The sequence below is a fragment of the Balaenoptera musculus genome, chromosome 4 (assembly GCF_009873245.2).
Source record: "Balaenoptera musculus isolate JJ_BM4_2016_0621 chromosome 4, mBalMus1.pri.v3, whole genome shotgun sequence".
NCBI classification, from domain to species: Eukaryota; Metazoa; Chordata; class Mammalia; order Artiodactyla; family Balaenopteridae; genus Balaenoptera; species Balaenoptera musculus.
Window position 1 is genome coordinate 31,773,708 of NC_045788.1, and position 24,635 is coordinate 31,798,342.

General features: G+C 37.0%; 1 pseudogene; it reads right to left on the reverse strand.

The window, feature by feature from the left end:
- Window positions 1-23,723: 23,723 nt before the first annotated feature.
- On the reverse strand, window positions 23,724-24,323 carry LOC118894710 (annotated as a pseudogene).
- Window positions 24,324-24,635: the final 312 nt, after the last annotated feature.

Genomic DNA, 24,635 nt, shown 5'->3' on the forward strand with positions numbered 1-24,635 from the left:
TTCTTTTTTTTTTTTTAAATGCTATTAAAAAAAAAATACAAGATAGTGCTGATGCTTTAAAAAAAAATCCCAACAGGAGAAAAAGACACACAGTAAAAAGTGAATTTCCATTTCACTTTAGTCTCCTAGTTCCTCAGTTTGGCAGTCCTCTCCAGAGGCAATTTATTTTGCTAGTTTCTTATACTTCATACCCATACATATGTAACGTGTATATGCATATAGCGCCATTTTCTTTTATTCACACAGTAACGCACTCTACATACTGTACTGTATCTTCCTTTTGCCGGTTAATATAACCTGGAGTTGATTTCATATCAATCTTTATAGCTCTCCCTTATTAAGAGCTCCATAGTATTCTGACACATGGATGCTATGACAAATAACTGTGGACAAACATCTCTATGCATGTACTACAGGGTTTCTATAAGAAACATTTCTAGAAGTAGAATTTCAGAGCAGGGGATATTTATAATTTAAACTGGCAAATACTGTCAAGTTGACTTTCAAAAGTTGAACTAATTTATACCATCTCAACTATATATCATAGTGTATGTTTTCTTATCTCTTTGTCAAAATAGGGTGATAGCCAACTCTTAAATCTTTTCCAGACTGACAGATGAGAAAACAAGTCATTCCCTTCTAATCTTTAAGTACATTTCTCATATGATCATGAAGTTGAACATCTTTTCATGTGCTTAAAGGTCATTTCCTTTTCTTTGAATTGTCTGTTCATGTTCTTGGCTTATTCTTCTATTGGGATCATGTTCTGTTTTAAAAATAATACAATTCTTGAAAGTACTTTGTCAGGGAAAGAAATCCTATTCAAGCCAAATTTTACAGATGGAAAAAAAAAAACCCCTTATTATTCAAAGATTTCAATTACTTTATCAGAAAACAAGAATTGCCCAACTTAGCTTACTTTTACACCACATCCTGTGAGAGAGCCACACAAATCCATGTGATCTATAATCAATATTTTTTGTGACCATATCCCCCTATTGAATAATCTCAGTTATTGGCCCAAAGTCTAAATGAACAAGTTCAGGGATGCAGATCCAGGGTGAAGAAAAAATAAAGTAAAATCCTTTTCATGTAACAGAGCCAATCCCAAGAGGACTGGAATAGTAATCAGAAGAGAAGAAAAAACTAGCAATTTTAATTCATGCAGAATAGCTGAAAATTATGCAAAAAATACATTTGAAAGAAGAATGGAATTTGGAATTAAAATACACACTTTTATTTGAGTAAATTTTAAAGTCAACTCTCATATTGCCTAGGAAAAAGATGCTTACCAAATAAAAAGCTGTTGCTTTGGCTCAAAAAAACCTGTTTTAAATGAGACAGAGGCTTCATGATCAGACTGCTTTGCTTGGGACTTGTATTCTCTGCCCATGTATAAAATTTCATGAGGTTTAACACATAGGCTAAAATCCAAAGTAAAGTTCCTCAGAGGTGCGAGTTTGAGCTCAGCACCCTCGTGCTTCTTTCTGTCAATAAGTTGTTGAAAATTAGAGAGATCTATACATGTACCCCCATAGACACAGAACCAGTAACGGACACCCAGGAACACGAGGGCGTTGAACTAAAAGAGCTCTAGAGTCTGTGCTTACAATGAGGAGGACACTTAAGGAAAGCTCAGTCCAAGCTCTGCCATGTGTCCCCTCAGGGCAGTTAGCCAGTCTTCAGAAACTTTCTTCCTACAGAAAAAGGCAGCTAAGTACACTCACAGGTATCTTTCTTGAGGGATCCGTGGATGTCAAACACATGTTATCACTCAAGGAGCACTGCTATAAATCAAGTTAAAGCCTTGGCAAGAACTTCCTATTTTTATCAGTGGTATTTAACTAGCAACCCTTAAGAATGAAAACAAAACTAGAGGCAGCCTAGGGGCATATTTATTGCGACTTTCTTTCTCTGAGACTTTCTCTGCTAAGACAGGCTTTGTTGTGGACACCTTCTGATGTTTTCAGTTAAGAATAGGACTGGTTATTCTGATGTTTTCCCCATTATAGAACATTTGGTATCATTAACTACATGTGGAGAATTTATTGGATAATCCCTTTATGCATTTTAAAATAAAAAACATATATCTGTTCAGACTCCTTTAATGGTTTATAATTGATGCTCATGTAAAATTTGGCTTTAACCCACTATTTGATTTCCTGTGCTTAATCATTATACGCTGAGTCTAAGAAGCTAAACTTTCCCTTGGCAAATTGCTATTCCAACTGGCCCAATGCTACATGTGTGGCCTTGGCAACATTTCTGGATCAGCTGTAGACAGCAATGAAATTCTATCAAATTTAAATTCTGTTTAAATTTCCAAATAAGAGATTGATTTTAGTTGACTTATCACATTTACACAACAGTTCATTTTATGATCTCTGGTCTCCTTTTTCCACTCTCACCACCTACTTCATTCTTCATCATTCTCTGATCTGCTTCTCTTGAGCAAGTTAGTCCCCTGCCACCCTCCTGCATATCTCTTATCCTCCTCACACAACATTTTCCCCCATCTTTGCTCTTTTAAGTGACCAGGAACTTCTGAATATTCTTGGGACAGCATCCTGAGATAACTGAAGGGAGTGGCATCATAATTACCCTTTTAAGAAGACATTATGTTAAAGTTGTTTATACTGTTTGAATTTTTGCTTTTGATATTTTCTGGAGTACTTTTTTTATTGAATGAAAAATTCTTTAAATTCTATACTGCTTTACAATTTTCAGAATTTTACACACATGGTTTCATTTAATCCCATAGTATGGATTTTCTGGAGTAATTTAAACTATTCTTAAATGTTCAATTAAAGTGGTTAAAAGAGAAAATCTTGTATCAAAGCAAAAATCACCTGTCTTGCTATCCCCATTCCATTTTCCTCCCTGCAATTATTTCGTATCTGTTAAAATCTGATTTGTCACTCTTCTGCTTTAAACCTTCCTTTCTGTGGTTCCCATTGCTTTCAGGGAAAAGCTCAAATGCCTTAACAGGGCTTCCAAGGTTCCCTATGATCTGGCGTTTCTCTTTACCACTTCCTCATTCTCCTCACCAGCCCCGTAGAGAAGTGAAGGAGTCATGGTTAAGAGCATGGACTCTGGAGATAGAACACTTGGCTGTGGTACCTGGTTCTTCTTGTTCCATCTCTGTGACCTTGAGCAAGTTACTTAACCTCTTTGTGCCTCAATTTTCTCATTTGCACTTTGAGATAATAACTGAACCTACTTCATGAGGTTGTTGTGAGGATAAAATGAGGTAACACGTGAAAGGAACTTAAAACAAGGTCTGACATACAGTAAGTACTAAGTAAATATTTGCTATTGTAATTTTTATTTCAATTATTTTAAGATGCTATACCCTCTGCTTCCAGATCTCTGTACCGCTTTTCTTTCTTCCTAGAACTTTCTCTCTTTAATTCTTATCATTATTTGTATAATTTTCTCTCTTCCTTTTTATTAGTCTGAGTTCACAAGAGAAACAGAACCAGTATATATGTATTGATTGGCTCACCTGATTATGGAGGCTGGCAAGTCCCAAGATCTGCAGGGTGAGTCAGCAAACTGGAGGCCCAGAAGAGCTCATGTTTAGTTCCAGTCTGAGTTCAGAGGCCTAAGAACCAGGAGAGCTATTCACTCTGTATTTCTGGGTTTTATTCTTCAGCATTGGGAATGGGTACAGTCTACGGCTATGAAAATTGTGGTACAATTATTTTAAAATTTTTGATCAAAAAGATATCATGAATTGCTCCAAATTTGATTTTCAGAAACCTTATTTTCTATTTTAAAGATGAAAGAAACTAAGGGCTAGACAGGCTAGGTGACTTGTTCAAGGCCATAACACTTCTAGTGAAGATATCACCAGGACATAGCTAGGTTCCCATGACATAGCCCATGCTCATTTCTCCACCTCACCTCTGTATGGAAAGATGACCAGCTTATACCAGGTCAGATTAGTGGCCATGGCCTCAATAGCTTTCTGTTCTAGTGTTTCCAAAATTCAAAATGGTCAGAATCAACTAGAGGGCTGTTTAAAACACAGATTTCTGGTCCTCCCTTCCTCACACACAGAGTTTCTGATTCTGTAGGTCTAGGCTGGACCTGAGAATTTCTGTCTGTAAGTTCCCAGGTGATGCCAATGCTGCTGATTGGAGGCCATTTTCACTTTGCTACTTGAACCAGTTTTACTGGCTAATCTTTCTCGGTGAGGCGGGTGAAAGAAGACAGGTTGGGCTTGCTACTCTACTGTGTTTTTACTAAGTTCTGCCACCTGTCTAAGCATGCATGTGGAACTATTTTCTCTATGATTGTATCCTTGATGCAGTTCAGCTTTCAGCTATTTATTTAATTTTTAAAAATCTTTTGAAAGTAAAAAAAAAATCAATGTTTCTGGAATAGAGCTTTCAATATGGGACTGGGCAGGAACTACTGCTATTAATATCATGATATAATATGAGTCAAAGAAAAACAAACAGTCAAGATTTTGTTATGCAAATTTTTGAAGTTTCATTGTCCTACTAAGTACGGGTAAGATTGTTGTTTATGATTGTGTAAGTAGATCCCACGTGTCCCATTTCTGAGAATTTCTCCCCAGAACTCTGACCAACTGTAAGGTAACCCTGTACCTATGTTTGTTTCTACAACCTGACTTTGCTCCCTGCTCATTCCTGGAAGGGGAATGAGTGGATCCCTGACCAAAAGGGCTGATCAGATCCTGCTCCTGAGACTTTGAAACAGAGGTATTTGTTACAGATTCATTTAGTTCTAGAAACTGAAGGACATTTATATGCAGGAGCAGGGGGGTCAATTACTTACCTTCATGTGCAAAGTGAAGCAGAGAAAGTAGCCTGGAGACACATACACACACCCACATAGAGAGGCAGAGAATAACTGAGTTCTTGCCGCTTTTCCAGTTGCAGGTTCCAGTTCCTAAGGAGGCCTGACCAGAGGTTTGTAAGATGCTCCTGATCCTTTCTGAGACTCTGTGATTTTTGAGTGGGTTTTTGTTTTTGCCCTCCAGAATAGCCTAAGAGAGTTTGCTACAGACATACTCTTCCCATAGAACCACCTTTCCTCGGGGACAGTGTTGTAATTGGCGAGGAATGGAGAATCAGCAGTGCCGCCTCTGTGACGAACTAGTTACAGGACCTCAGGGACATGACTTTCCTACCTCAGATCTGTCACCTGTAAGTAGAAGAGTTCATTTAGATTATTTTTAAAGAGCCCTTCCAGCTCTAATATTTATGCTAAAGGAAAACAAGGAAAATGGAGGTTGCCCATTCTTGATCTGGAATTTTAAATAGGAGCCTCATAACCTTGGGGCTGAGTCTGGGTGAGGACAGCAGCGTTCCCCTGAAGGACCTTAAAGAGAGAACCAAACTCAGAGGAAGAGTCAAGACGGCTTAAACAATTACCGCTAAAAATAGGGAGAAAGTCTGGTCATTCCAAACGTCTTTATTAAGCCTTTGTGCAAGGTTTTCAACATGAGGGTTAGGGTTAGAATCACCTGGGAACCAAAAATTCAAAATCAAAACCAAAAAACAACTAATGTTCTGGTCACACTCTTGGCCAATTAAATCATGAATTCTACAGCGTGAAGAGGGAGGCAGGCAGGCATTCCTGGGTGTTAAAGCTCTCCAGGTGATTACAATCATGGCCAAGTTTGGGAACTACTGTGCGTTTGTATTTGCATTTGTTTAAAAAGGATGTGATTAACTTTAAAAGGTCACAGCTGAATATAAGCAAAATAAGCAGTGAGGGCATGCAGGTAAAAGCAGAGCTCCTGTCAACTGAAAAAAGAAAACTTAAAATGTCGAGAGCCATAAAAGTTCCCTGTTCCAAAGACTTTTATAATATGGTCTATATGTTTAAAGATTTCTTAAGAATATCAAGGTAATATAGATAGCAAAATATCTGACTTTGAAAATCTTGGAGTTATCAAGATAATGTTAAATTTCCTTCACATATTTTTAAAGAAGGTAAGTAAATGTAATATATATTTTTAAGAAGGCTTCTAACAAAATAGTTTGAATAAAAGGAGAAAGCTTCAGGATCTAAGGTAAGACTTCTCTGTGCTAAAAATCAATAACGAGATAGCCTTAATCTCAGTGTGTTAACAACGTAGGCCTTGTTTGCATGGAACTGAGTTTGTATGGAACTGAGACAATTTAGGGGATGTTAGGGGCTCACAAAAAAGGATTCAATCTTAGCGTTTGAATTTTCAGGTTTCGTTGGAAAAGACAGTGGCCCAAGAGAGCTTTTTGTAGTCCATGGTTTACACTCTGCTTCATTCTCATCGCTCAGTTTCTCTCTGGTTTCTTCATCTATTTTCACCACTTACTCTCTCATTCTATATCCTCTCTAGTTGGTGGATTCTCCATACTGTCTTCCATATGCTTAAAACTTCTGTCTATTGACCTGAAGGATCTTCAGTCCTTTCTTCATTTACCTACTTTATGTTGGGCATTGGGCATACAGCAGTGAATAGGTAGGAAATTTCCCTGCCCTCCTAGAATCAGCATTTTAGTGGAAGAAAAAGACAATTAACAGGAAAACAAGTAAACAAGGTAATTACTGAGTAGGATACATATTATACTAAGAGGCACACTAACTGGTGGATATGAGGAGATAGTAATTTTCTTTAGATTGCTGATTCACAAGTTGGCTGCAGTTAAAAGCACCTGTAGAGGTTTGGTTTATTTTGTTTTAATTCTGATGCCATGGTCCTATTCAGATTAATTAGTAGGAGTGGGATGCGGTCAGCTGAAGTTTTTATAAGCTTCCAGGTGATTCTGATACATGGTGAGGATTGAGAATTACTGTTTTCGAGGAAGATCTCTTGAAGAAGATATATGAACTGAGACCTGAAGGAAAAAGAAGAGGAAGCCAGCTTGCTGGAGGGGGGGAGGAGATTGCCCCAGAGAGAGGAAAGGGCAGTTGCAAAGGCCCTGAGGTGCTAGGGACTTTGGTGTGCCCAAGGAAGACAGTGGAGGGCAGCATAGCTGCAGCACAGTAGATTAGAGAGAATGGAGATTTAAAAAGGCAGGTAGAGTGCAGTTCATTCCAGAGTTGGAATTTTATGTGTTTTATATGTTTGAAGTTTAAATGAAATGAGAAGTCACTGGAGAATTGTAACCAGGTAAGTGACATGATCTTAAGTATTTTTTAAAAGAACACACTCTCTGCTGCATGGAAGATGGATTTTAAGGGGGCAGTGGTCACAGTGGAGAGACCAGATAAGGAGACTATGGCCTCAGCCCAATAGAGAAGATGGTGTCTTGGATAGCGTGGTGGCAATGGGGTAAAAGGAATGCATGGACATGGAGAATATTTTTGAAGACAAACTGGTAGGACTTGCTATGTAGCTATTACCTAACTCCCCAAGAAAGAAAATCTGAGTAGTGAGTCAGTAACTTAGTTGATAGACCCACTCCATTCCCATTGCAGAACACCATGCCATCTTACAGGCTACTAGTTTTCCTTGTGTCAATCAATGGATGATTGTCTTAGTATCTGGAGCTCAAATGAATCATGGCCCATGATGCAGCTCATGTGGGACAAAGCAAGTTAATTCATACAGAAGGAAGAGCTTTATCTGGAGAGGGGTTACAGGTATAATAGTTACTCAGACTTTCTTAGATTCCCCTTTAATGATCATTTTTAAAATAAGATTTATCTTTAGTGAATGACATAATGATAAAATATATAAATTATGAAAACTGCAAACTTCTCACACAAAGGTGTGTGTAAATGTGTTTTAATTAAACTTGGGTAAGACATGCATATTTTCAAAGCCAAGTTTTTTTTTTTAATTGGGTTTCCATTCTGCTGGCCTCAGGCTGTCCAGCTAAACTGATTTTTTCTTTAAAAAATGCACATAGTAGTTTGGTTATAAAGAAGGAAGAAAATGTTGTGATTTTTGTTAGACTGTCATAAATCAAGTTTGAGAAAAACAACTAAAAATATGAATTTTCTAATGTAGCTTGTCATATGCAAAAATTCACATAGTTCAAAGAAATCTTGTAAATGAGAATATCTCTCTAAAAATGTTATAAACAGTCTTCAAATTTCTAGTGAAAGTACACGTGGAAAAAGTACTTTAATGTTTTCAATGAAAATTCACCAAATGTTTAAGTTCCCCAAACTTTAAGTATTAAGTCTTTGGGCATTTATTATTTATACATTTTGAATGTAAAGGTCTGTTACTTTTGCCTGTGACCAAATGGGCAAAACATACATTTTGAGCCTGCCCAGATCCAATATCTTGATTCATTGACCTATAAAGTAAGAATTTCTTGGTTTTGTTTCTATAAAAAGGGAAAGAGAAAACATGAGAGCCAGAACAAAAACAGGATTTTTTAATGTTGCCTTTTCCCCATGGATTTCTCAGTTCTCTGTAATGGATACCTTCCATGAGTCCTTAAAAAGGATTTTTGTTAGCCAGAGAAACTTTCCATGAGCTTTCTTGCTTGCCAAAATTATTAAGACCTCCTGACATGATGTATGCTAGCCCAGTAATAACAAACTCTACCTCTAAAATTTTAGCTGCATGTAGAAAACAGCTTAAATTATATGTACATTTTGCCACTTGTATTTTAACCTGAATTCTGCATCCCTTCTTTTTTTAAGAATTAAGATTTATTACTTGAATAACTATACTAGGTACTAGACTGGAGAAGGAATATTAAGTAGTTAACAAAAAACTATGTAGGAATTCCCTTCTAGGCTGAGCCACTGACTAACCTTCAGCTTTAAGATAATTCTGCTAGTGAATAGGAACATTGGTTGGATGTGAAAAGTTATGGAAGCTCAGATGTTTTGAATAAATGTTGATACAGTAGGGAAATCAACAGCATTGATCATAGGACTGTTTCCTTCCTTATCCTCCACTCCTTTAGACTTCTTTCCCTATCTCCAAATGAATGTCTTGTGGTTCTTTTGTTCCAAGCTCCATCTTCCATTTTCTTATCATTTGCTCCTGTACCTAGTATGTAATTCTTATCAAGCTCTCAAAGCATTTTCTTTCTCTTTCACAAACTTGCTGAAATCTCAGCACCCCAAGAGAAGCCCTGGAAATGAATTGATAAACATTTTCTTTCTCATTTAATTCCCCTGATGTGATCCACACACAGTGTAAGATGATTTCATAGCACAATCCTAGGCTGTTCTATTCACAAAAAATGTGGAATCTAGAAAAATGGTACAGATGGACCTATTTGTAGGGCAGGAATAAAGACACAGACGTAGAGAACCGACATGTGGACATGGAGGGGTATGAATTGGGAGATTGGGACTGACATATATACACTACCATGTGTAAAATTGATAGCTAGTGGGAACCTGCTGTATAGCACAGGGAGCTCAGCTCGGTGCTCTGTGATGACCTAGAGGGGTGGGATGGGGGGTGGGGGGGTTGGGATGGAGGTCCAAGAGGGAGGAGATATAGGTATACATATAGCTGATTGACTTCGTTATACAGCAGAAACTAACACAACATTGTAAAGCAACTATATCCCAATAAAAAAAAATGTCTGATTGTGTGATACCCACATACCACAGAAACAGTGATTTCAGCATCTTGGGAAATGCTTTTTCAGGTGGTGGTTAACCTTCAAGTTTTTCTCTTCCAAAATGACCCAGAGGGAAAGAGCAACAAAAGAGTATAAAAAGTAGAAAAGAAAGATCCTCCACCCCCAAAATAAGCCATTCCCAAATACCAGTTATCTGCACCCAACACTTTGCTGAGAATTCAACTGAAGGAGATACAGATGCAAACAGAAAAACAACAGTTAGAGATATGGGTATATAAACTCTAAGGGAAAGACCTAAAATTCTCTGCAATGAGTGTTAAAGACCTGATATAAAGAAACAGAAATTCTGGAATAGGTGCTTGTGGATCAAGACCAGTGCAGAATATAACAGGATTAGGAAGTCACACCCAACCAACAAAAGGGAAGGAAAATTTGAATTGAACCAGGGAAGATAAGTTTCCTTCTATATTAGTTTCCTATTGCTGGTATGAAAAATTATCACAAATCTAGTGGCTTAATACAATACAAATTTATCTTACAGTTCTGGAGGTCAGAAGTTGGAAATGGGTCTTACTTGGCTAAAATCAGGTGTTGGAAGGAATTCAGGGCTTCATTCCTTCGGGAGACTCTAGAGGAAAATCTGTTTCTTAACTTTTCCAGCTTTTAGAGGTTTTTAGTGACTCTCCTCCTTCATTTTATTCCATAGTTTCAGCATAGTGACTGCAGCGTCTGGTGAGAGGTGGCTATGTCACTGCCTGTCACGGAATTATTGGAGAACAAGAAGAGTGAATAGAGGTGGTTGTAGAGATTGTCAAAGGAGTTTAAGTACATGCAAATCATCCTCTGGGTTCTCACAGAAATGCATGCAAGTTACTCAGCAGAACATGGATATCATTGTGAAAAATGCAGGAAAGAGCCAGTGTAATTTGAGTTGATACTATTGCAATCTTTGGGTCTTGGTGAAACTTGGGGTTACATGTATATATATAGTCCATTCCTGAGTTTTGAGTTCAGACATTCTCAGCTAATCTTTTTTTATTCTCTAAATTCTATTATCCAATTATATATTGCTAAAGATAATTACTTGTACCAGCTAAATCTCAATTGAATTTGCTAGTACATTTTGGTATTTAAGTTGAGCAGTCTCAGCAGACAGCACCCCTTACAGAAAGGGTCTAGCAATTACTCGTGTTTGAGTGAATTACACATGACATGAATGGCTCAAAAGTGTTATAACATAAGAGCCACAATTGTTCCAGTTTGCCGACATAAAGAAAATATATTCCATACCTGATTTACTGTTTCTTCTGTAATTTCAAATTATATGTGTATGCATTCAATTTAGGATGTTGTTTCTTTCCATAAAACTGTTTAATTTGCATTTAAAAGCAGATTTACTGTGGTATAATTATTATATAAAGAACTGCATATATTTAATGTGTACAATTTGAGTTTGAACATATGCAAACACCTGTGATACCATCATGACAGTCAGAGTAACAGGCATATCCAGTACTTCCCAAAGTTTCCTTGTGTCCCCTGCTCTTTGTGTGTATGTGTGTGTGTGTGTGTGTGTGTGTGTGTGTGTGTGTGTGTAAAGATGGTCAGCATCATTAATTATCAGGGAAATGCAAATTAAAAATATGAGATATCACCTCACACTGGTTAGGATGGCTATTATCAAAAAACCCCCAAAAGATAACAAGTGTTGGCAAGGCTGTGGAGAAACTGAAACTCTTATACACTGTTGATGGGAATGTAAAATAATGCAGCAATTATGGAAAAAATATGGAGGTTCCTTTAAAAATTAAGAATAGAACTACGATATGATTCAGCAATCCTACTTCTGGGTACGTATCCAAAAGAAGTGAAACCAATCCTGAAGAGATATCTACACTCCCATGTTCACTGCAGTATTATTCAATAATAGCCGAGATATGGAAACAATCCAAATGTCATCACAGATGAATAGATACAGAAAATGTATACATGTACAATAGAATATTATTCAGCCTTATAAAAGAAGGAAATCCTGCCATTTGCTACAACATAGATGAACTTGGAGAACATTATGCTAAGTGAAATAAGTGTCATAGTAGAACAAATATGGCGTGGTTTCTCTTATGGGGTATCTAAATTAGGCAAACTCATAAAAGCAGAGAATATTTTTCATTGAAGTGCTCATGGACGCAAGGTTAAATTTTGTATACATGATCCTTAATGTGGGGGGAAAATAAGTTTATCATCCATCATCAATAATAATGTTAGATAATCCATTGTTAGAAATATATCCCTTTGTGTTGAGACGTTTTCTCAAAAATGTCTTTTATAATGCATATACTCCTAAGAAAAGTGGCTCATTTTGTTTTCAATAATGCAAGGTCATGTCCTTTAAGAATTAGTTTCTCAAACAGTAACTACTTTGCAATGAAATTACTGTGGATATGTGAATTTTATATAAGTATGAATGCACTGATTTAGAGCACTGAAGGAGAAATTCTGTTGGGATATAGAAGGGCAAAATACTTCTTAAAAAGTAGTTGATATTTGAATTGGAAAAAGATTATCTTGATAGAAAGGAGTATCAAAAATGCCAAGATGAATAGACTCCAAAGACAATCTTTATTTAATTTATAATTTTTGTCATGAGCATCCCTGTGGGAAAGAGCTTACCATAGTATTTCTGAGTATATCCTTAATATGTTTCTTAAAACATGCTTTAAGAGCCAATGATATAGTGTTAAAATTTTGGCATATGTAAAAGCTAATGGTGTTATGGAAGTGGCGTGCATTTGGTTTGGTGTTCATTGGCCAATGATTAAGGGAATATCCAAAGAAACCCTTATAAAATTGTTTAGGTAATTCTCTTCAGTATGGCTTCTGGCTATTTGCTTTCTTTAGCACAGTGTATTATAATTTTTCAATGCTGAATAAAATATCTTCTAGACCTCAGACTTGGCTCTTAGAGAGCTAAACATTTTTCTTGATGTCATTAAGTTGATATATAATTTTGGAGGCCACTATAAAGTCTATTTACAAGTGGAGGGTGTTGGGATTGTGGAGCACATACAAACAAAATCCATCTGGTGTTTATGTGAGTTTGTGCTTATAAAGGCAGTTTCCACCGTACAAATGGATTGTATTTTAAAAATTCATTTTGAAGTTCATTGTTTGGAACCTAGAACACATTTTTCCTTAGAACCAGCTGTTCTGTATAGCGGCTAGGTTCCTACACCAGCTATCAAAAGCCTCTTTAACTCACAGGATTCCTGAAATGTCCATGGATACTAATACCATTAAGGAAACAGCTATCATGAACAATGCTGCTCTCTGGAAAAATAAGCTTGAGTGCCAACTGGGGATTCTGGAGCATTCTCTTCCCCTTACCTTCTGCAAGTCATGCAATGAGAGAAACTCTGTAAAGAAAACAAATTAATTAGGTAGAAGAGTGCTAAATGCCAGAGCAAACCAAAGAGAAATCAGTTAAATAAAAGACGAAGAAATAGAGCAGTTGTAACAGATGGAAAATAGAGAGGCTTCTAGAAGAGATACCAGAGAAAAAAGTAATAGAACATCAGAGAAATAATATATTAAGAGAGAATTTCTGAGAATTCTTTATATGGAAGAACAAAATGCCAAGAGTTGTTAAAACAACTTTGAAGAAAAATAAGGTAAAATTATAAAACAATAGTAAATTATAAATGACAAAAGTTATTTAAAAAATGGTAATCAATATAACATGGTATTGAAACAGGCTAGGTAAAGGGACCAGTCGTACAGAATAAAAAAACTAAGAAACAGATCCACCTATATATAAAAATTTGATATAATAATGAAATTGGTATTGCATATCAGTAGGGACATGATGCAATAAATTGTACTGAGTAGCTATGCATATTGAAAAACATAGTTATAACCCTTCCTAAAACCATATACAAACAATAACTCCAGGTATTATATACTGCTAGTAAGTGTATAAATTAACATGAGCTCACACTTGTAGAGCGATCTGGATATGTATTAATTTTCTATTGGTGCTGTAATAAATTAAGTAGCTTAAAACAACACAAATCTATTATCTCACAGTTCTGGAGGTCAGAAGTCTGAATTGGGTCTCTCTGGATTAAAATTAAGGTGTCAGCATGGTTGTGTTCCTTTCTGGAAATTCTAGGAGAGAGTCTGCTTCCTTTTTTTTTTTCTAGCTTCTAGAGGCAGTCTACATTCCCTCCATCTTCCACGTCAGAAACATTGAGCTGAGTCCTTTTCATACTACCATCTCTCTGGTTCTTCCTCTCACTCTTTTCCTCCTTCTTGCACTTATAAAGACCCTTGTGATGACATTGGGCCCACCTGGATAATCCAGGATAATCTCACCTCATGGTCAGTTGGTTAGCAACCTTTATTTCCCTTTGCCATGTAAACAAACAGATTGACAAATTCTGGGGATTAGGACATGGGCTTCTTTGAGGAACTATTATTCTGCCTACAATAGGAACTATCTATTCAAATTGAATGTTTTTTATATCTGATGACTTTGCAATTTCATTTCTAGGTATAGTCCCTTCAGAAAATATAGCACATTTTCAAGGGAATTTATATAAGATAGTTGCAGCTTTCAAGGGAATTTATATAAGATAGTTGCAGCATTTTTGGTAGTATAACCTAAATGTCTATCATCAAGAGCAAGGGAAAATTGTGGTCTACTGGTACAACAGAATATTATACAATAGTCAAAAATAATGAACTAGAGGCCACAAGTGTCAACACGGACATTTCTCAATAACAAAATGTTGTAGGAAGCCATTTATTCTATGAAACCATTTATATAAAGTTTTAAAACCTGAAGACAACCGTATTTTATTTATGGACACACTGCATGAGGTGTAAGTAATTCTCACCTAGGCTGCAATGTTTTTAGACTCACCCTTTAGCCTTCACTTTTGTGCTTATGCCCACCTTTCTATGGCAGGCGTTGGTAAATTATGGTGCTGTGGGCAGCCCACCTTTTTCGTGAATAAAGTTTTATTGAAATACAGGCTGCCTACCTTTTTGTAAATAAAGTTTTATTGGACTAGAGCCATGCTCATTTTTTTTTAAACATCTTTATTAGAGTATAATTGCCTTACAATATTGTGTTAGTTTCTGCTGTATAACAAAGTGAATCAGCTATATGTATACATATATCCCCATATCCCCTCCTTCTTGTGTCTCCCTCCCACCCTCCCTATCCCACCCCTCTAGGTGGTCACAAAGCACGGAGCTGATCTCCCTGTGCTATGCCATGCTCATTTTTAGAAAAACGTTTTATCTGTGGCTGATTTAGTACTACAGTGGCAGAGTTAAGTAGTTGTGACAGAGACTGGATAGCCCTCAAGTCTAAACTATTTACTACTGGCCCTTTAAGAAAAAGCTTGTTAGTATGAGGTTAACACCACTTGTCAGTCCTGGGTGTTGAGCTGGTTCCTGGAGACACAAAGGTGCTTAGAGGGTCCTGCCCTCAGGGAGCTTAGACCAATAGAGAAAAAGATATAAAATAAGTTCAGTAAAATGGTTTATACCCTAGGAAGGAAGTTCTGTAAAACACAATGAAGTGGGAGATTTTTCCTCAGGTACTGAAAGGACAAATAAATGAGGATTAAAATATAAAGTGCCTGGCTCATAATAAGACTTCAGTGTTGTGGGTTTACTATTGATATTCATATGTTTGTGACTGTCATCATCCTATGAAACTGCATGAATAAGAGTAAAGAAAGGGAAGGAAGAAAAAAAGGCAGAAAAAGAATATTTAGAAGAGGAGAACATTGAAAGTGTGTTAAATAATGAAAGATAAGGAATGTCTATTTTTACTTTTTTACAAGTTAATATTTCAAAATAGAGTCAATAAAACTGTTATTTATCTTTTTTATATCAATGAAATGTAAATCAGTCATTTTTACCAGAAACATAGCCGTTTGATTTCCCTAGTGCTAACTATAAATAAAGTGAATAGATTTATCAAATTATCTTGCTTGGGTTTTCATACTAATATTTACTGGAACATACATGCCTGTGAATTATAAATATGGTTTATTTAAAGCATACCAAATAAATTTTTTGGAACAAAGTCTTTCTTATGAGAGAACACATTTATTTTCTTTAATGGATTCTTAAGGTAATAAAAAAATGTAGATAAGTTGTCATTGTGATCATTACTCATTTTTATTTGTGGGGTTTCTAAGGCCTGTTCAGTTCCCTGGAGAGCATGTTTCACTCTGCTACTCAGTCAATCATGTTTCCCCAAATGGCCATTGAAGTTATTTTGGCTCATGTCATCTTTTGAGAGAGAAACCATTTTTATCTGTCTCCAGAATAATAATAGTTTACATGTAATATATTTTTCTCTTCTTCACTTCTCTTTGATCATTCAGTGGCTCCACGTATTTGTTCTCTTGGGATTTCTGCTAAGGAGGAGCTGGGCACTTGTCTTGAACAAATGATTTTCACTCAATTACAAAACTATTATTACTTGGTTTTCCTTCCTGGATAGTTTTTCAAATTTTCAGCTATTATTGAACATCTCATAGCTGTGAGATTTTTAGAATTAACTTGATGGTAAAACTTCGTTAAAAAGGCATTTTGCTCTTTTCTCTGGTAGAACATTACCAGGCTAGCAATTTCCTTCTAGGGCTAAAATTTCTTGCTTAGTTCTATTATGTATAGCATCAAAATGGTATTTCATTAACAAATAGGAAGAGAACTTTTATCTTCCTCTAATAAAATGTTCATTTAAATTCAATTTAATTGTACTCCTGTAGTTTTTATTAGGCTTCATTTTTTCTTCACCTGGCAATGACCTTCTTAAGGAGAGGCAAGAAGGAATCCAACTAGCAACATTGCAGGAAAGTGCTGTTACATTTGGGAGGGTAGAGGGATGGGAAACATAGCTGATGCTGCTAGTTGAATGGGAATGGAAGTACACTAATGACAGAGTTCAGAGGGCATGCCCTGAAAACCTTCCTACTCACCTATGAATAAAACACCCAACTTCCCCAAGGCCACATCTATAACATCCAGGAGATGCAGTTTTGAAAAAGTATAATTCTTGAGAGATTACACATTTCATTCTGACCTTGACCTCAGAAACCTTACTTGTTTAACTTTCCTCTTAAGAATTTTGTTTTGTATTAAAGTAATGAAATATATTCAGAATTCTAAAATAGTGAAATGTGTTTAGGTTTCAAAATGGTTGCCTTACAATTGGTGCATTTTACAACCATCTATCCTTTTTTTTTTTTCTTGTTCCCTGACCTTCTCTTTGCCTAACTTTGCCTGTGCAGCCAGAATGAGGGCAAGCGCTGAGCTGACCTGAGCTGAGCAGACCAAACAATACCCCCTTAGAGGTTGTGTGACCTCAGGCAGGCTCCTCAGTCTCCAAGCTTCAATCTCCTCCTCTATAAAATAGGCAAAATGCTAAACAAATGCCTAATTGCACATTTTTTTAAAAGGAAGCCTCCTCCCAAATGTCTTGTTTTTTTTTTTGTTTTTATTTATTTATTTATTTATTTATTTATTTGGCTGTGTTGGGTCTCCGTTTCCGTGCGAGGGCTTTCTCCAGTTGCGGCGAGCAGGGGCCACTCTTCATTGCAGTGCGCGGGCCTCTCACCGTCGCGGCCTCTCCCGTTGCAGCGCACAGGCTCCAGATGGGCAGGCTCAGTAGTTGTGGCCCACGGGCTCAGTTGCTCTGCAGCATGTGGGATCCTCCCAGACCAGGGCTCGAACCCGTGTCCCCTGCATCGGCAGGCAGATTCTCAACCACTGCGCCACCAGGGAAGCCCTTGTTTTTTTAATTTTTTAAATTTTTATACAGAAGGTTCTTATTAGTTATCCATTTTATACATATTAGTGTATACATGTCAATCCCAATCTCCCAGTTCATCCCCCCCCAACCCTGCTTTCGCCCCTTGGTGTCCATACGTTTGTTCTGTACATCTGTGTCTATTTCTGCCTTGCACTCTGGTTCATCTGTACCATTCTTCTATATTCCACATACATACAATATTTGTTTTTCTCTTTCTGACTTACTTCACTCTGTATGACAGTCTCTAGGTCCATCCACATCTCTACAAATGACCCAATTTTGTTCCTTTTTATGGCTGAGTAATATTCCATTGTATATATGTACCACATCTTCTCTATCCATTCATCTGTCGATGGGCATTTGGGTTGCTTCCATGACCTGGCTATTGTAAATAGTGCTGCAATGAACACTGGGGTGCATGTGTCTTTTGGAATTATGGTTTTTTCTGGGTATATGCCCAGTGGTAGGATTGCTAGGTCATATGGTAGTTCTATTTTTAGTTTTTTAAAGAATCTCCATATTGTTCTCCATAGCGGCTATATCAATTTACATTCCCACCAACAGTGCAAGAGGGTTCCCTTTTCTCCACAACGTCTCCAGCATTTGTTGTTTGTAGATTTTCTGATGATGCCCATTCTAACTGGTGTGAGGTGATACCTCATTGTAGTTTTGATTTGCATTTCTCTAATAAATAGTGATGTTGAGCAGCTTTTTTGTGCCTCTTGGCCATCTGTATGTCTTCTTTGGAGAAATGTCTATTTAGGTCTTCTGTCCATTTTTGGATTGGGTTCTTTGTTTTTTTAATATTGAGCTGCATGAGCTGTTTATATGTTTTGGAGATTAATCCTTTGTCCGTTGATTTGATTGCAAACATTTTCTCCCATTCTGAGTGTTGTCTTTTCATCTTGTTTATAGTTTCCTTTGCTGTGCAAAAGCTTTGAAGTTTCATTAGGTCCCATTTGTTTATTTTGTTTTTATTTCCATTACTCTAGGAGATGGGTCGAAAAAGATCTTGCTGTGATTTATGTCATAGAGTGTTTTGCCTATGTTTTCCTCTAAGAGTTTTATAGTGTCTGGCCTTACATTTAGGTCTTTAATCCATCTTGAGTTTATTTTTGTGTATGGTGTTAGGGAGTGTTCTAATTTCATTCTTTTACATGTAGCTGTCCAGTTTTCCCAGCACCACTTATTGAAGAGGCTGTCTTTTCTCCACTGTATATCCTTGCCTCCTTTGTCATAGATTAGTTGACCACAGGTGCATGGGTTTATTTCTGGGCTTTCTATCCTGTTCCATTGATCTATATTTCTGTTTTTGTGCCAGTACCATATTGTCTTGATTACTGTAGCTTTGTAGTATAGTCTGATGTCAGGGAGTCTGATTGCTCCGGCTCCGTTTTTTTCCCTCAAGATTGCTTTGCTTATTCGGGGTCTTTTGTGTCTCCATACAAATTTTAAGATTTTTTTTCAAGTTCTGTAAAATATGCCATTGTTAATTTGATAGGGATTGCACTGAATCTGTAGATTGCTTTGTATAGTATAGTCATTTTCACCATATTGATTCTTCCCATTTAAGAACATGGTATGTCTCTCCATCTGTTTGTGTCATTTTTGATTTCTTTCATCAGTGTCTTATACTTTTCTGAGTACAGGTTTTTTACTGCCTTAGGTAGGCTTATTCCTAGGTATTTTATTCCTTTTGTTGCAATGGTGAATGGGATTGTTTCCTTAATTTCTCTTTCTGATCTTTTGCTGTTACTGTATAGGAATGCAAGAGATTTCTGTGCATTAATTCTGTATCCTGAAACTTTACCAGGTTCACTGATTAGCTCTAGTAGTTTTCTGGTGGCCTCTTTAGGATTCCCTATGTATAGTATCATGTCATCTGCAAACAGTGACAGTTTTACTTCTTCTTTTCCAATTTTGATTGCTTTTATTTCTTATTCTTCTCTGATTGCCATGGCTAGGACTTCCAAAACTATGTTGAATAATAGTGGTGACAGTGGACATCCTTGTGTTGTTCCTGATCTTAGAGGAAACGCTTTCAGTTTTCCACCATTGAGAATGATGCTTGCTGTGGGTTTGTCATATATGGCCTTCATTATGTTGAGGTAGGTTCCCTCTACGCCCACTTTCTGGAGAGTTTTTATCATAAATGGGTGTTGAATTTTGTCAAAAGCTTTTTCTGCATCTATTGAGATGATCATATGGTTTTTATTCTTCAGTTTGTTAATATGGTGTATCACGTTGATTGATTTGCGTGTATTGATGAATCCTTGCATCTCTGGGATAAATCCCACGTGATCGTGGTGTATGAACCTTTTAATGTGTTGTTGGATTCTGTTTGCTAGTATTTTGTTGAGGATTTTTGCATCTATATTCATCAGTGATTTGGGTCTGTAATTTTCTTTTTTTGTAGTATCTTTGTCTGGTTTTGGTATCAGAGTGATGGTGGCCTCACACAATGAGTTTGGGGGTGTTCTTTCTTCTGCAATTTTTTGGAAGAGTTTGAGAAGGATGGGTGTTAGCTCTTCTCTAAATGTTTGATAGAATTCACCTGTGAAGCCATCTGGTCCTGGACTTTTGTTTGTTGGAAGAATTTTAATCACAGTTTCAATTTCATTACTTGTGATTGGTCTGTTCATATTTTCTATTTCTTCCTGGTTCGGTCTTGGAAGGTTATACCTTTCTAAGAATTTGTCCATTTCTTCCAGGGTGTCCATTTTATTGGCATAGAGTTGCTTGCAATAGTCTCTTATGATGCTTTGTATTTCTGCGGTGTCCATTGTAACTTCTCCTTTTTCATTTCTAATTTTATTGATTTGAGTCCTCTCCCTCTTTATCTTGATGAGTCTGGCTAAAGGTTTATCCACTTTGTTTATCTTCTCAAAGAACCAGCTTTTAGTTTTATTGATCTTTGTTACTGTTTTCTTTGATTCTATTTCATTTATTTCTGCTCTGATCTTTATGATTTCCTTCCTTCTACTAACTTTGGGTTTAGTTTGTTCTTCTTTCGGTAGTTCCTTTAGGTGTAAGGTTAGATTGTTTATTTGAGATTTTTCTTGTTTCTTGAGGTACGCTTGTATTGCTATAAAATTCCCTCTTAGGACTGCTTTTGCTGCATCCCATAGGTTTTGGATAGTCGTGTTTTCATTGTAATTTGTCTCTAGGTATTTTTTGATTTCCTCTTTGATTTCTTCAGTGATCTCTTGGTTATTTAGTAATGTATTGTTTAGCCTCCATGTGTTTGTGTTTTTTACATTTTTTCCCCTGTAATTTATTTCTAATCTCATAGCATTTTGGTCGGAAAAGATGCTTGATATGATTTCAATTTTCTTAAATTTAGCAAGGCTTGATTTGTGACCCAAGATGTGATCTCTCCTGGAGAATGTTCTGTGTGCATTTGAGAAGAAAGTGTAATCTGCTGTTTTTGGATGGAATGTCCTATAAATATCAGTTAAGCCTATCTGGCCTATTGTGTCATTTAAAGCTTGTGTTTCCTTATTAATTTTCTATCTGGTTGATCTGTCCATTGGTGTAAGTGAGATGTTAAAAGTCCCCCACTATTACTGTGTTGCTGTCGATTTCCTCTTTTATAGCTGTTAGCATTTGCCTTATGTATTGAGGTGCTCCTATGTTGGGTGCATGTATATTTATAATTGTTATATCTTTTTCTTGGATTGATCCCTTGATCATTATGTAGTGTCCTTCCTTGTCTCTTGTAACATTCTTTATTTTAAAGTCTATGTTATCTAATATGAGTATTGCTATTCCAGCTTTCTTTTGATTTCCATTTGCATGGAATATCTTTTTTCCATGCCCTCACTTTCAGTCTGTATGTGTCCCTAGGTCTGAAGTGGGTCTGCTGTCTTTTGTAGACAGCATATATACGGGTTTTGTTTTTGTATCCATTCAGCCAGTCTGTGTCTTTTGGTTGGAGCATTTAATGCATTCATGTTTAAGGTAATTATCAATATGTATGTTCCCATTACCATTTTCTTAATTGTTATGGGTTTGTTTTTCTAGGTCCTTTTCTTCTCTTGTGTTTCCCACTTAAAGAAGTTCCTTTAGCATTTGTTGTAGAGCTGGTTTGGTGGTGCTGAATTCTCTTAGCTTTTGCTTGTCTGTAAAGCTTTTGATTTCTCCATTGAATCTGAATGAGATCCTTGCCAGGTAGAGTAATCTTGGTTGTAGGTTCTTCCTTTTCATCACTTTAAATATATCGTGCCACTCCCTTCTGGCTTGTAGAGTTTCTGCTGAGAAATCAGCTGTTATCCTCATGTGAGTTCCCTTGTATATTATTTGTCATTTTTCCCTTGTTGTTTTCAATAATTTTTCTTTATCTTTAATTTTTGTCAATTTGATTACTGTGTGTCTAGACGTGTTTCTTCTTGTGTTTATCCTGCCTGGGACTCTCTGCACTTCCTGGACTTGGGTTCCTATTTCCTTTTCCATGTTAGGGAAATTTTCGAGTATAATCTCTTCAAATATTTTCTCGGGTCCTTTCTCTCTCTCTTCTCCTTCTGCGACCCCTATAATGTGAATGTTGTTCCATTTAATGTTGTCCCACTGGTCTCTTAGGCTGTCTTCATTTCTTTTCATTCTGTTTTCTTTATTCTGTTCCGCAGCAGTGAATTCCACCATTCTGTCTTCCAGGTCACTTATTCGTTCTTCTGCCTCAGTTATTCTGCTATTGATTCCTTCTAGTGTATTTTTCATTTCAGTTATTGTATTGTTCATCTCTGTTTGATTGTTCTTTAATTCTTCTAGGTCTTTGTTAAACATTTCTTGCATCTTCTCGATCTTTGCCTCCATTCTTATTCCGAAGTCCTGGATCATCTTCACTATCATTATTCTGAATTCTTTTTCTGGAAGGTTGCCTATCTGCACTTCATTTAGTTGTTTTTCTGCAGTTTTATCTTTTTCCTTCATCTGGTACATAGTCCTCTGCCTTTTCATCTTGTCTATCTTTCTGTGAATGTGGTTTTCATTCCACAGGCTGCAGGATTGTAGTTCTTCTTGCTTCTGCTGTCTGCCTTCTCCATTTATCCTTTAATTATATCCTTTAATGAATAAGCTGTGGCATACAACTTCAAATGCATTGTTCTCTTGGCTGTCGTAGTCCAGGTAAATAAAGATTAAATGATACATTTTTAATTGTTTTGGATGCATTGAAGCAGTAAGATCAATTTAATAGTAGTCTGAATTGAATTAAGAATTTAGAAGAACAAAGTCTAGAAAGTCTTTGACTTACAAAAATGTGTTGTTGGCTTGATGAAAATGTCATATCTAGTTTTGGGGTATGTGTGTTTATAAAGGAAATAATATAGCATGAAGGTTAAGGTAGAAATTCTAGAGTCAGCCCTAATCTTATTTCTAGTTATTAATTCTGTGACCTTGTGAAGTCTCTTAATGTCTATAAATCTTAATATTCTCATTTCTAAATAGGGTTGAATATAAAGAGTTTGGCATAATGTTTGTCAAATTACAGGGCACAATAAAGTGTTACACTATGTGACAGAGTCACAATGTATTTGAAAATGGGTGGCAAACAGTAAAGCACTATATAAATGTGAGGTGCTCTTACCACATGACTTTCATGAGAAACATGTAGATTTCCTGCACAGAGCTGAGATGGGGAAATTGTCAACCAGACATTGTTTGTATTGCCAGTGGCTCAATAAGTGGGAGAAAGGGTTAGCTACAAGTAACAAAATAAAAAAATTCATTATATTAAAGTTTAGCTCAATACAAATCTTTTTATTGGTTTGTTTGTTTTTAACCTGAAAGTATGAATAAGCAATCAAGAATCAATATTCTGAAAATGCATCAAGGGGTAAATGAGTCTTAGAGAGTATGATCTTCCTGAAGCAATTCTAGTACAGCTAAGATCTTGGTTACTGTTGGAGCATGTATGTGGGGCAGAGGGTATAAATACAAATTCCTTAGCCTGATATTCAAGGTCTTCACAATCTCGTCCCTGACACGTTTCCAGTTTTGCTTTGCAGTATATCCTTCCATATTCCATAATCTTCACCGTCTCTGTCCAAGCCATGCATATGCAGACATCTTTGTCTCTGTTTTGCCTAAAGTATCTTCTCTCTCTTCCTCACAATTGTATTTGACATAATACTTAATCAGTAACTAGAAAATCCTGAAAGCTTTTCTAGTTTCACTTTTGGAGATCATAACCTCTCTCCCTGTGTCTCCCAATCATATTTCTTTTATCTCCATTTGTACAAATATGTCACTTTACTTTGAATTACAGTTATTTGTGTTTCTTCTTTTTTTTTTTTTTTTTTCTTCAAAAAGCTTTACTGTTTCCATTTGGTCCGAGGTTTGGGGGAGAGTGCTCCAGAGTGGTTAAAAAGCTGCCTAGTGGCTGCAGAGAGGGGCTTCAGGTAGAAGCCCTGACACCAGAGAGGGCTCCTCAAAGGCCACTGGGCTCCAGAGGCTCCTAGTCGTGCTTGAGGGTGAGCCTTTTGAAGGGATTCTTGCTCAGGCAAGCCTAGAGATCAGCCAGCCTCCAGAGGTTGGTCAGGTGGTCACCCATCTTGATAAGTTTCACCTCCTTATCTGGGAAGTGGCTCTCTAGGAAGTCACAGAGGTGGGGGCCTACACAGGCAGAACCCAGGGCATGCAGATCCAAAAGGGCCTGGTTCAGCTTCTTCTCCATGAGAATGGCAGCTTCCATAGTGTCCTGGGTTTTACCCCACTCATTTTGAGATGGCTTCTGCACATCCTGGAAGAGGGCATGACCACCATACTGCTTTTGCATTTTCAAGAGACTGTCAGCACCCTCACACTTCTCCTCAGCCAATTCACGGAAAAAGTGGCCCATGCCCTTCAGAGCCATATAGTCGCAGTTGAAATAGAAGCCCAAAGGAGGCTTGCAGATGCGTGTTGACCAGGCGGTTGATGGCGACCTCCACCTCGGTGGAATAATTCTGACAAATCTGGGAGCTCATGGTTGATCGGTAATAAGTTAAGCTCAAAAAATGGTGTTGGCTAGTCCTGGTGATGAAGGATAGCTGAATGGCTGATTCCAAAGGTTGTGACTGGAAAAAAGTTTGGAGAGTGGTCAGAGACTGGAGCAAGGGATGTCCCTGGGGTCTGTTCCGTCCAAACATCGTTGGAGAAAGAGAGAGATCTGTGGGACTGCTGAGTGCACTGCCTATTTGTGTTTATTATTCTTTTACTTGAAGGCCAGCTCCTTGAGGGCAAGTTCCTTAAGATCATCCTCTGTGTCTTCTGGTCTCCATAGCCCCTCAGTGCCTGGT